This window comes from Xenopus tropicalis, chromosome 3 (genome assembly GCF_000004195.4).
Source record: "Xenopus tropicalis strain Nigerian chromosome 3, UCB_Xtro_10.0, whole genome shotgun sequence".
Taxonomy (NCBI): domain Eukaryota; kingdom Metazoa; phylum Chordata; class Amphibia; order Anura; family Pipidae; genus Xenopus; species Xenopus tropicalis.
Window position 1 is genome coordinate 118,768,643 of NC_030679.2, and position 12,931 is coordinate 118,781,573.

Genomic DNA, 12,931 nt, shown 5'->3' on the forward strand with positions numbered 1-12,931 from the left:
TATTGTGCTTTCTGTATCTTTATATGGTATAAACTTGAGAGTCAGCTTTGTGTTTAATTCATGTTAACAACGATTTCTTGATCCAGGGAATGTTTCCGATCGCCCAGGGGGTCAGGAAGGAATTTTTTCCCTTTTGAGGCATAATTGGCACTAGCTTCAGGTTGGGTTTTTTGCCTTCCTCTGGATCAAAATAGTGAATATATGATAATATATTTTAAGTTTTATTTGTCACAGCAGCGGTAGGACCTTGCCAGAGTACTGCACAGGTCATTTTAGCAGAGGGAGAAAGGAGGTTCTCTCCTGTGACTGCACGGTGGATTGATAGATACAGACGCTACTACTGCTTGTGCTAGGTGACAGCCTGCTTGGATTTCCTATCATCGAGACACTGCAGATCCAGGACCGGCAGCAGGGCTGCTGAACTTCTCTCATGGTTGGTAATGCAGCTCCTGCTGGTAGCAGAGTTTGGGGCCATCCTCTCTGTAGGTAGAGGCAGTCTAATACTCATTCAAGTCTTCAGCGAGGAACGGCAGAGCATAGTAGCGACCTCTTATGGAATTATGGCTTTAGAATATTGCCTTGGGTTAGGCTGGCAAGGTCCTATTTATTTGATAAAATGTGAATAAATGCTGTGGCCATTTTCTCCACCTCTGTCTCCTGGTGTTTCATTGAGATATGTAACAAGGGGGTTCAGGGGGGTGCTTCAAGGCGAAGGGTCAATTGAGGAGTCCCCTTGTCAAGTTTTAGAAGCTTTATAAACAGGCCATTCTGATGCTGACAAAAAAGCATCCAGTGAGCTGACGCAATAAACATTGCCACTTTATAAATAGGGTCCCAAGTGTATGTTTCTGTATATTGAATCGACATAAACAGGATCTTTTTGAGGTTGAACTTTAACATCTATAATTATGATTTATCATTTAATGAGCTGTGATTATCCAGGGAGCATTACAATTACTGTGTTGATGTCAGGAGGATTTTGTTCCCTACAACAGACTGCATTAGCCGCCGGCCTACTGGAATTTTACTTGCCTTCCTCTGGTTCTGTTTGTAGAGTGTTCTGGACAGGCTGAACCTCACAGACCTTATTCAGACTACTTTAATGCGACTATGTTTGATGGACTTATTTTTTAGTCTCAGCAACTATGTTACTGTTTTATTATATGGGTGATTTTGTAATATGTACCGGTATATGTGATTTTACTCGCTCATCAATAACAAATAATGTAGCAATTCTGTTTTCAATAAACATTTTATCTGTGTCATTCCATTAACAGGTTGTTAGGACCCCTGGCTCCTATTAAGGGTTTAAAGGAGAAGGAAAGTAATTTTGGCATTTTACTGCCAATAGATTCACCACATAAGTGCCACCTAGAACACTATATTTATTCTGCAGAAACCATTGCTATAACTGAGTAAAAGCTTTAGAAGCTTTCTCCATTTTCTTAAAGTGATACTGGCACTAAAAAACTACGGCCTCCTGCTGCACAAATATGGCAGCCCCCTCATAAGGGAACATGGGGGATCAGAGAGGTATTGTAAAAAGCATTAGACAAATACTTTTAAGGAAAAATTATAAAGAGGATGCAAAGACAATGTTATGATAGATGTAAAACAAGGTATAATTTCTGGTGTCAGTATCTCTTTAAGACAGCAGCTGGCATTTTAAGTAGCTTCCTGCAGCAGCTCTAGCCATTATAGCTCAGATCACACATTCCTAAGGGAGGGGAGAGGGAGTTATTAGCATTCTTGTGGGAGGGGAAGCAGGGGAGGAGAGAGCTGTGCAGACTCTGGCCATGGGGATTACTCTGAGAGAGGAAGTCAGACACTGGAACATCATGTTTATAAAAAAAGAGACAAAAAAATTGGTGTTTCTTTTGATAGAGGACTCAGTGCAGCATTACTGTTAGCCCTGGAGCAGCAGGGTCAGAGGAGGGGCTGCATGACCCAGCCCAGCATCACGAGCGGGGGATAGAGCAGCTTGATTGAAAGGAAGAGAGAAAGAAGGCGGGGTAGAGAAGGGCATATAGGAGTGCAGAGAGGGCTGGGGGAAGCAGCAGAGGAAAGGTCCCCACCCACCCTCCTAGTCGGCACATATGTGGCCATGGAGGGCTTAGGGGTACACGGGTTTAGTTAAAAAAAATAAATAAAAAAAATGGGGGTGAAATACAAGTAAAGTGGCGCAGACGAACAGCGTTATGGTAGTTGTCACAGCTTTGGCGGGTCCTTGTCAGTCTGCCGGGGGGTAAGCTTGTTCTCGTATGCCAGATCAGGTATAGTGGATGGTTTAACCCCTAAGGTGGGTGACCATTGGTGAATGGAATATGAAAGGTGCGCTATAAAGCGCTGGGTGGGTACTGATATGGCTAAATAGAAAAGGGGACCGCATAGCTCCCGGATTGGCAGCGGGTATCCTCCGAGCTAGGGATTGGGCAGCTGGAGGATAACACGGCTCAGGCTGGTTATGGAAGGGCAGGCTGGCAAGGGGCTCAGGGTCAGTATTTTTGGTTATGGTAATGTTTTGCACTTATTATATCGATGTACTGTTTATGTTTATACATGTTTACCAATTTTGTATTGTATTTAATAATTTTTGCACTGTTGTATTTTTCAATAAAGCTGTGGCCATTATCATTCCAACAATGATATCGTCACGCAGTTTTTATTGGTAAGTGAGGTGAGCGAGTGTAGGTTGATGCGTGGGTCATGTAAGTGCTTATGGCACTATTTACATAGACCTTTCTGATAAAGCTTACTTAGTTTTTACCTTTCCTTCTCCTTTAAAGCGAGAATCAAGGAGGAAGCTGACTTGGAAACAGACAGGGCAGGTGCCTGGAAAACAATGTTATTAACACATAAGCAAGGCAGAAGACTGGCAAGCAAGATAAGGGACACAGGCAGGGTGAAGCTACTGACACATATTAGGCAACAGTCAGCCAAGGTGGAGATAAGGCATGGCACAGTAGGGGTTAACAAGGCTCCAAGTCCAGGCAATAAGTCAGGGCAGGCAGGATCAAACAGGAAAGTATCAATATCAGGATCTGTAAAAGGAGGAGGAAACCAGGGGTGTAACTATAGAGAAAGCAGTCCCTGCAAGGGGGCCCTGAAGTGAGGGGGTCCAGAAGGGTCGTGAATAAATGAGCAATTTTAATATATCTTGGTAAAATGGGTCAGTTTACTAATGTTTACTAATGTTTTGGAAAAGGCCTCCTGGCAACCTCCTATTGGTGACTCTGAGCCTTTAAAGGTAAATTCTGTGCCGCAGCATCATATCTGGAATCCCCGGTGCCTAGAGATTGCACCTAGCCTTACACACCTAAACCGTAGGAAATAGTTGTACGTATAAAACAGAAGCTATTTACTTTTACTCAGCAAACCAGTAAATGCTGCCTGCTGATTGCTTCGCTATGGTCTGTTAAACCTGGGCCAAATGTTCCAACACACATCACAGTCTTTATGAGATCCCACTCTTCTATGAAATTTATAAGATTGTTCAACCTTAAAATCTACTTAATTCAGTATAGGGGGCTCAGTGCCTAAACTGAATCCCTAGAACTACTGAGTGCACTTCATTCCTAATAGGAATATATACAGAATTATAGCTACAGGGTTTTTTTTATCCATAACTCATTTTTTGACTACAGAAAAAAGAATATGCTACTTGACTACTATATTAATGGAATACAGCATCTTTAAGATGATGCATATGAAATGAATGAACTATGTGTGGGATGAATACAGAAACAGCAGGTAGCGCTTTATATTCATATGGTATCAGCAAATTGCTTTTGTGCAAGAGATATTAATTTAAAGATTCTGTTTGAGAAGTGTTGAAAGTGTAAAGACATAGTGACTGGCAAATACTGTGTTATAGGGGCGTGTAGTGTCTGCTCTCCCTGTGACATTAATTCAAACAAACGTTAGGGAAAATAAATCAAACTTTTGAGAGGCTACACTTGTAACTGAATACAAGGGAACAACAATGGAGACAGTTAAGGACTTGAATGTCATAAACAGAATTTAATATTAAATGTTAAAGTTAATGCAAATCAAGACAAAAGATACTATTTAAGAAATCAGAGGCTGGGTGAGTGGTTAGCTTCATGATTTGTGTAACTGAATACCTAGATTCTACAGAGACATATTTACATTATCTCAGGCAATGTACATACTGTATGGACCGACCATACATGGGGTTGTAAATCCAATGTAGATTTTAGTTGAAAGAAGAAGGTTTGGAACTCCTACTGAGTAGCCAAGCTGGGGAAGGAAAAGAAGTTGACATTTGCATGATCTTTGGTAAAGTGCAGGGTCTACAATGCCATATTCATGGTTATTATACTTACTATGCAGCTGCTAAATATAGCAGCATTTAGTTTTACTTGACAGGAACAAGTTATTGCCACCAGACTTCATGTACATCTTATATATTTAATATAAAATATATGTGTAATAAGTAAAAGATGTATCTCTACAAATTGTTCAGAAAGAGAATCAGTACAAAATATCTTGTTTGCAGGATTTATTTACTATGAGTGAACTTACAGCACCCAAGAACTGCCCAGTGATATTCCTAGTAAGCTACTCTATTTGTAGCTGCAGAATGGCCATTTCTACTCTATATCATCATTTTACATGGCACTGAGCACCCAGGAGAAAGCTGCAGTGACTGCTGTATTCCAGCCTTGGCAATATTTCAGCATGGGTGAAACCAATTCATTGAATCCTTTTTTCTTTGTTTTCCCTTGTTATCACTCCAATATAGGGATCTGTAGAATTTTATGTTGTGGTAACCTAGAAGGTTTGTCCCCGATCCTATAACCAGGCCTGGGCTGGCAATCTGTGGGTTCAGGCAAATGCCAGAGGAACTGCTGTAAGATGCCATAGACAGTCACTATTTATTGGTCTGTCTGTCTATATGCAAGGGCTTTCTTTAACTGTAGTGACATGCAGGGGTTAGGCAGATGTGAGAAAGCCAATGACAAAAAGAAAAGGCATACAGGAGACTAGGCTAGCAGAGCAGCGTTCTCAGGCTAGCTGTTTATGGCTGTTTATGTGCAGATGTCTCTGCCTGTGATGGAGTGCAATTTACTACTGACCTTGGGAAGAATCCTCCTGAAAAGATCTAACCTCAGCAAATAAGATGAATGTGGAACCATACACACAGGGAAAGTACTTTCCAAAATGATAAATAACCTTACAGCCTATAGGAAAGGGTTCCCTGAGTGTGACACACCGCTTCACATACCCACAGGAGGATCAGCTTCTATGGTTCCATTCCCATACCAATAAAACAAAACTACAAATGACAAAAACAAAATAAAAAAAGGGGAAGGAAAATCTTCCCGGCAATTAAATATTTTCTGTTAAACGTTATCCTTAGATCTATATACATTTTTATTAAATTAGTAAAGATATATTTATGTCAATCAAAGAAAACTAATTATTATTAATATTAGATTCCCACCTGTATAACCTAATGTAAAATGTACATTTATTTTCTTTTTAAGATTTTATGATATTAGCATTGAATGTGTGTGTCAGGACCTGCCTGTACCAGAACACTGGAGACTTTGGGCATCCAGCCTAAACATTCTGTTAACCCCTCTTCTTTGCTTCTGTGTTTATGTTCTCCTTCTCCTCCCTTAATTAGCCCAGGTGGTTCCAATCGGTCAATTAACGGACTTTATAAGCCTGTCACAAGCAGCCCCTGGTTGCTTGATCATTAAGCCCTTTACGTTCCAGTGACCTTACCTGCTTGTTCCAGTCCCTGTTCCTGCCTGACTCCTGCCCGCATACCTGCCTGATTCCGTTACCTTACCCTGTTCTACGACTCCTGTTCCTTACCTCTGTTTGATCTCCCGGTTTTGACCTCGGCCTGATTATTGGACTCTCCCTGCCTTCAGCCTGCCTTTGACCACTGCCCGTTATTCCGGACCCTCCTTGTTTGCTGCCAGTCCTGACCCTCTGCCTGTTTTACGGATTTGTTTCGTCTTCTGCCTGCCTCTGACCACTAGCCTGTTGTAAGGACTTCCATATTGTTATTTCTCCATTTTCATTAATAAATCATGTTTCAGCAACATAACTTGTTTCCTGGCTATCCACAAGCGCAGTACCCCCTGTACCCATATTACACGGCATATAAGCTCCTACCTGCCAGCCACCCACCTGTGGCTGCGCCTGACAGTGTGACAGGAGTTCCCACCAGGCAGATACTGATGCAGGAAACGTCTCCTGATGCTTTTCTGCTCAGTCCTCTCTTTCCCCTGCCACAGTGCAGCAATGGAACTGAGCAGAGATGCAGCAGGGGATGCACACTGCATTGGTAAAGTCTGCAGTTATTTGACTCAGCCCAGTTCCTAGGTTTATGCATGTGTGTATGCATGTGTGTGTGTGTTTAGATGTGTCTTTCCATGTGTGCACATGGTGTGATATGAAAAAATAGATTTTCACAATCAACTAAACTGACTGCCATAAATCCAGGCAAGTATACTACCGTTTTTATGGATATTTGTCCATTGGAGGATAGTTTTTCTCCTAAAATCCTCTCAAAGAGATTTTACATATCATTGTCAAACTAATGAAAATGGTGACTCCTATTAGTTAAAAAAAATAGCAAATATTCACATAAATTTGTCAGTTTGAAAATCAGGAGATTTAGGCCAGACCTGTACTGATCACACTAATTTATATTAAGACTGATCCATGGTCCTGACATTTTAAGCCCCACCCACCTCAATTGTCCGTGCAAAATAGGGAGAACTAGGATATATTGTTCTAGGAATTTCATTTATGAAAAATGATCACTGCAATTAGTTGCCTGTCTCTTTCAATATTATATAGTAAACAATCTTCCCTCTATTTTAATCTATAAGCCTATTACAAGTCACAAAGGAGTTTCACAACCATACAATATAATTTATTGTCATGGACTTTATACATATTTCCAACAGGGTGACATTATTTAATATAGTAAACAATAAATAATAAATAATTGTGTTTGAGTCATGTGACAGAAATTAGATCGCTAAGGGGCGTGTTCACTAAGATTGGGGATAAATATCACCAGTGATGTTGCCCATAGCAACCAATCAGCATTAACTCTGAAACTGATGACCTTGGTAGGTTTGTATTTGCAGAGGTCCTTTTACACAGCAAAATCTGGCACTTATTCTGTATTTATGCTCCTAATAATAACAAAGATGAGTTTTACTCTATGATTACTGAAATTGCTGCATACCCTCAGAAAAAATTATAGTTATAGGAGGAGACGTTTATGAAACTCACATAAGCTCCCTGGATAGATGTGGAACTGGTCAAAAATGTTTATTTCAGAAATGTAAACATATTGTTAATTTGCTCAAACATACTACACTACTTCACATGCTACTTATAAAGATTTTACATATTTTTCTCAACCGCCTACCATTGGAACTAGAAAAGATGATTTTTTTTTTACCTCTAGATGTTCTAGATCAGGGGTGGCCAGACTTTTCTATTCCGCAGTCGAGTTATGGCCGCGGAATGCGGACGTGCAGAGTGAATGCGAACGTATGCTTCACGCAGCACTTCTGCATCCCCTGCTTCATCGCGGTCCACCAGTGATCGATAATACATTGTCAGCAGATATAGGAGAAACTGGTATTACTAATCATGCCCCTATCTCTATAGAAGTAAAATAAACTCTCCCCCTAGATCATATATCCCATGGAATTGTCCCTTTGCCCTCACAGGGATTAATTCTTAAAAGAAAACAGAGACTCTCTCACTGATCTTCCTCTACTTTGGGATACATGGAAATGTGTGATTAGAGAGGAAATTACAACTTACAAAATAACCTTTATTAGGAATATTAATAAAGAATTCAGTTTTTTTAGTAATAAACCAGAAAACACTTACTTGAATTTCAAGAATTCCCCCACAAAACAAAAGGGTGAAAATTTTTAACATATTGGAGGGACCTGAGAGAACAGTTTTACACTTCCTTTACTAAGGGGCACATTTACTAACCCACGAACGGGCCGAATGCGTCCGATTGCGTTTTTTTCGTAATGATCGGTATTTTGCGTTTTTTTCGGAAATTATCGCGACTTTTTCGTTACCAATACGATTTGCGCAAAAAAACGCGAGTTTTTCGTAGCCATTCCGAAAGTTGCGCAAAATCTGGCGATTTTTTCGTAGCGTTAAAACTTGCGCGAAAAGTCGCAATTTTTTCGTAGAGTTAAAACTTGCGCGAAACGTTGCGCCTTTTAAGTTTTAACGCTACGAAAAAGGCGCGACTTTTCGCGCAAGTTTTAACGCTACGAAAAAATTGCGACTTTGCGCAACTTTCGGAATGGCTACGAAAAACTCGCGTTTTTTCGCGCAAGTCGTAATGGCTACGAAAAACTCACGTTTTTTCGTGCAAATCGTAAAGACGCCGAAAAAATCGCAAAAAATACGAAAAAGTCGCAAAATGTTCGTTTTCCAATCGGAATTTTTCCAATTCGGATTCGAATTCGTGTCTTAGTAAATCAGCCCCTAAATCTTAATTTAACAATTTAAGTAATAAATCTAATAGAAGCTTTCCAATCCAACGGGAAATTGGAACAGTCCGAAACATACTTTTCTAAAGAAAATAAAATTAATTTAAAAATAGAATTATTAACTCTCCTAAATCAATAGCTAACATTTTTAAGGAATACTATCAGAACTTTAACCTAAATTTATTTATAACAAAGAAAAAAGTCTGGAATTTCTTTCCAAAATTCACATCCCTCGGGTTTCTCTTGAAGAATTAAAGTTTCTCAATTCTCCAATTTTAACGGCTGAGGTAATTAAGGTAATTAAAAATTTGAAGAAGTTTCCCCTTTTTAACAGATTTATTTAACAAAAATTACTTTCATAAAAAGACTCTCCAATCCAGCATTATCTCAAACATTAAACTATTTCCCAACGAAGGCAGACACCCACTAATACTGCACTCTTATCACCCAATTACTCCAATTAATCAGGATTTTAAGATATTTACAAAAATTTTAGCTGATAGTTTATCAGAAATCTTATCTCCCTTTCAAAATGGTTTTATTAAGAAAAGGTCAACCTTTTTACATATCATTCATATAGCTAATAAACATAAAATCCCTTGTTTCTAGTTTGGATGCTGAAAGGCTTTTGATAATCTCACCTAGAACGTTTTTGCACTTGTTTTGGTTTTCATAGAGCTTTCAGTAATTTATTAAAACAAATGTATTCTTCCCCCCAAGCAAGTTATTGTTGCAGGTTAACAATGTAATGTATTTAGCCTTTATAGGAGAACAAGACAAGGCTGTCCTTTATCTCCTTTTTAATATATATATATATATATATAAGTCAAGCTGTGTCTCCGCACTCTAAACCAGTTTAACAGATGGTTGCTGAAGGCAAAATATCTAAATACCTATAAACAGGACCAGCACACTATTTCACAGCAATTCTCCTATTTATTCATTCACCGTGCGTTCCAACATTTGGTCCCTCCTGGGACCTTTATCAAGGAGGGACCGAAATGTTGGAATTCACGGTGAATGAATAAATAGAAGAATTGCTGTGAAATGGTGTGCTGGTCCTGTTTATAGGTATATATATATATGGACCCCCTGATTAGATTTTTAAACGAATCTGCCATTTACCAAGGTGTTCAGATTCTAGGTAAAACCTTAAAAACTACCATTTCCGCTGATGATTTGTTTCTTATTGTTCAATATCCACAAAAGACTATTAGAAATATTTTAAATTTTTTGGAATCTTATAGTAATATATCAGGTTATACAATTAATTCCAATAAAACTGAATTATTAAATATCTCCTGCACAATACCCAAACATATTGTGTCAGAACTAAAGAGTAATCCTCCCACTGGTACAACAAGATACTTGGGGATCACTCTCTCATGTGATTTGTCTAGACTTTATTCTTTAATATTTCACCGTTAGTGAAACTGATTTACACTTTATGAAACAAATGGATTAATTATCCATTCTTTAGAATTCTAATATTCCCAATTACCTCAGCACTTCTTTACAATTTAATGAATATGACAATACAAGGTACTGTACATGAAGCTCTTATATGGCTTTGATATCTTTTTGGCAAAAGAGCTGGAAAAATGGCATAAAAAGCTGCACAAAATAAATGGAGAAGATCGGCATCTGGACCCCAGATTTTACACTGTTATTTTCCGTAATTTCTGGCGGAAGATAAAACACGTAAAAAAAAAACAAAACGCTGATTTTACAACGTCTTTTACACAACGAAGCCTGGCGATGTGTGCTGAATTTTCTCGCTCTTTTTTTATGCCCCATAGTAAACACACCCCTAAGCATATCACTAATTATATCTCTAAACTCATTAGAATTGATGACATCACTAAAAACCATTTATAAGGATTTGATTTACAAAATATTCAGGGCTTTTATTATATCCTTACAATACAAAAGAATATAGTCATGGAACTGTGACTTTTAATATCCTTATAATTTACAGTAGGGGGCAAATTATTTCCTATATAATGCTGTATGTGCAAATACACATAATGTTAGCCAGTGAAATGAATTCTAGCTATGACTGCAGATAACCAGCCTGCGGTATGTTGTTTTACTGTTTGAAGTGCATAAAATGGACATAATTGCCCAGAGTTATAGCTTTTATTTTTCCTGCCATGTAAGATAAAATTCCTGTAGTCTACAGTTTATGGGGGTAATGAATTGGATGATGCAGCTATATAATGAATATCTAATAAAATGAAATCCTACAGGGGATGCAATGAGGTTTTCTCAGCATGTTGAAATGAGTGCGTAGTGTACAAGTCTGTGAGCGGGATTTGAGCAGGGGCATAGCAAGTGGGGATCATTTGTCCTAAATTGTATTGAAACAGAAAATTGCATTATTAATTAAGCCTGGAGTAATGTCTGATTTGTAATTTGATGTCTAATACTTATTTAAGACAATGTTGTGCCATTTTTACCCATGTGGGGTCACTGTTGAAGAGATATGAAGACTAATCGCTGGACTAGGTTTTATTTCTGTAACTTGATGAACAATCACCAGATCTGCTGCCACTCCTGTGGTACAAAACCACCTAGCTGATTCTCTCCTTCGGGAAGGCTTCTTTCCCTAACTCTCACACTGCCAGAATGGCTGCCTCCCCCCTACTTCCTCCTAGGTTCATTTCCAATTCTGGAACCATACATCATCATGTCTGCCAATCATTATCACTTACAGACTATTTTCCCCATACTGCACCATTTTCACTTCTTAATTATCTCTATCACATTATTTCAGTTAGCAATATCTTTGCCATGGCACAATGGCAGCTGCAAAACAAAATCAAGCTAATACATACTAACATTATAACGTTATCTTATGTAACTGTAAAAAAATTTCCAACATCCACTCTCATTCTCACTAGATACATGCCTCTGTCACTTCCAGCACACACATTTGCACAGCAGTCCAAAAACACATTTCCTATCTGAACACCCAACGGGTCCACTCTGGTACAATGGCTTTCTGTGAAAGAAACAACACCATTACCTTTATTCATCAGTCTTGCAGTTCATAGTCTGTTATCCTCACGGGCAGCTGATTGTTGGTAGACTGCACTGGAAAATATCTCTCTGGCTGCCCCTTAGAGTGGTTCTCTGTCTCTTTAATAGAGATGTAGCGAACCTCACAAAAAAAGTTCGCGAACCCGTTTGCGAACTTCTGCCAAAAAGTGCGAACTTTTGCGAACTTTGCGAACCCCATAGACTTCAATGGGAAGGCGAACTTTAAAACCAAGAAAAGCCATTTCTGGCCAGAAAACTGATTTTAAAGTTGTTTAAAGGGTGCCACGACCTGGGCAGGGGCATGCAGGAGGGGGATCAAGGGCAAAAATTTCTCTGAAAAATACGTTGTTGACACAGTGTTGCGTTTTGTGCTGGAAAGGGCAGAAATCACACTACATTTCTAAACTTGTGTAATAAACTGCTTTATAACGTCTGGCATCTACATAAATTACAGTAGCAAAGTAAAAAAACACAAATAAAAAAAAATGATGTGAATGTGTGGTTGGTGCTTAGTGCACTACTATGAGCAGCACACCTGTCTCCAACACACACAGATGGAGCTGCAGTACACAATTAAAAAAAGAGTAACAGTAATCAGAAAATAAAAGCAGTCCTTACAAGGACTATTGGGTTACAGCAGATGAGATCAGCAGGACAGCTGCCCCCAGCAGCTACATACAGAGCAGTAGAAAGTAGATTACTAGTCAGCAAAGCTACCTAAACTGTCCCTCAAACCCCTGCACAGCTCTCTCCCTATGCTAACTCATCAAGCACACACAGGCAGAATGTAAAATGGCTGCTGGGCTTCGGTTTATATATGGAAGGGAGTGGTCCGGGGGTGGTCCAGGAGGGAGAGCTGCCTGATTGGCTGCCATGTATCTGCTGGCTCTGGGGTGAGAGGTCATAATTTGGCTCCAGCTAAGGCGAACCCAAAATTGCGAACTTCGCTAAAAGTTCGCGAACTTGCGAACCTGCGAACACCCGATTTTCATGCGAATTAGTTCTCCGGCGAACAGTTCGCTACATCTCTACTCTTTAATACCGTCCAGGAGGTTCCCCCTTTGGGAAGCAAGCCCTTTTGCCTCTTCTTCTTGTTGACCAACCTCCACCAGGACAGATTTAGTGACCAACTGAGACTTGAAATTTTGACCCAAGTCTGACAAGAAATGCTGAGGGCAACTGTATGATCTTATAACATGGCCGAGCTGTGGTCTGGGCTGTTTGGTCCTTATTGGCACTACCACTGCGAACTTGGAAAAATTATGAATAGATTGAATTCTAGGGCATACCAATACCTTGTGGGCATAGTTGGAGGACCATACATAGACTGACCTAAAGCTAATGTGAGACTTAGTGGATTCGCT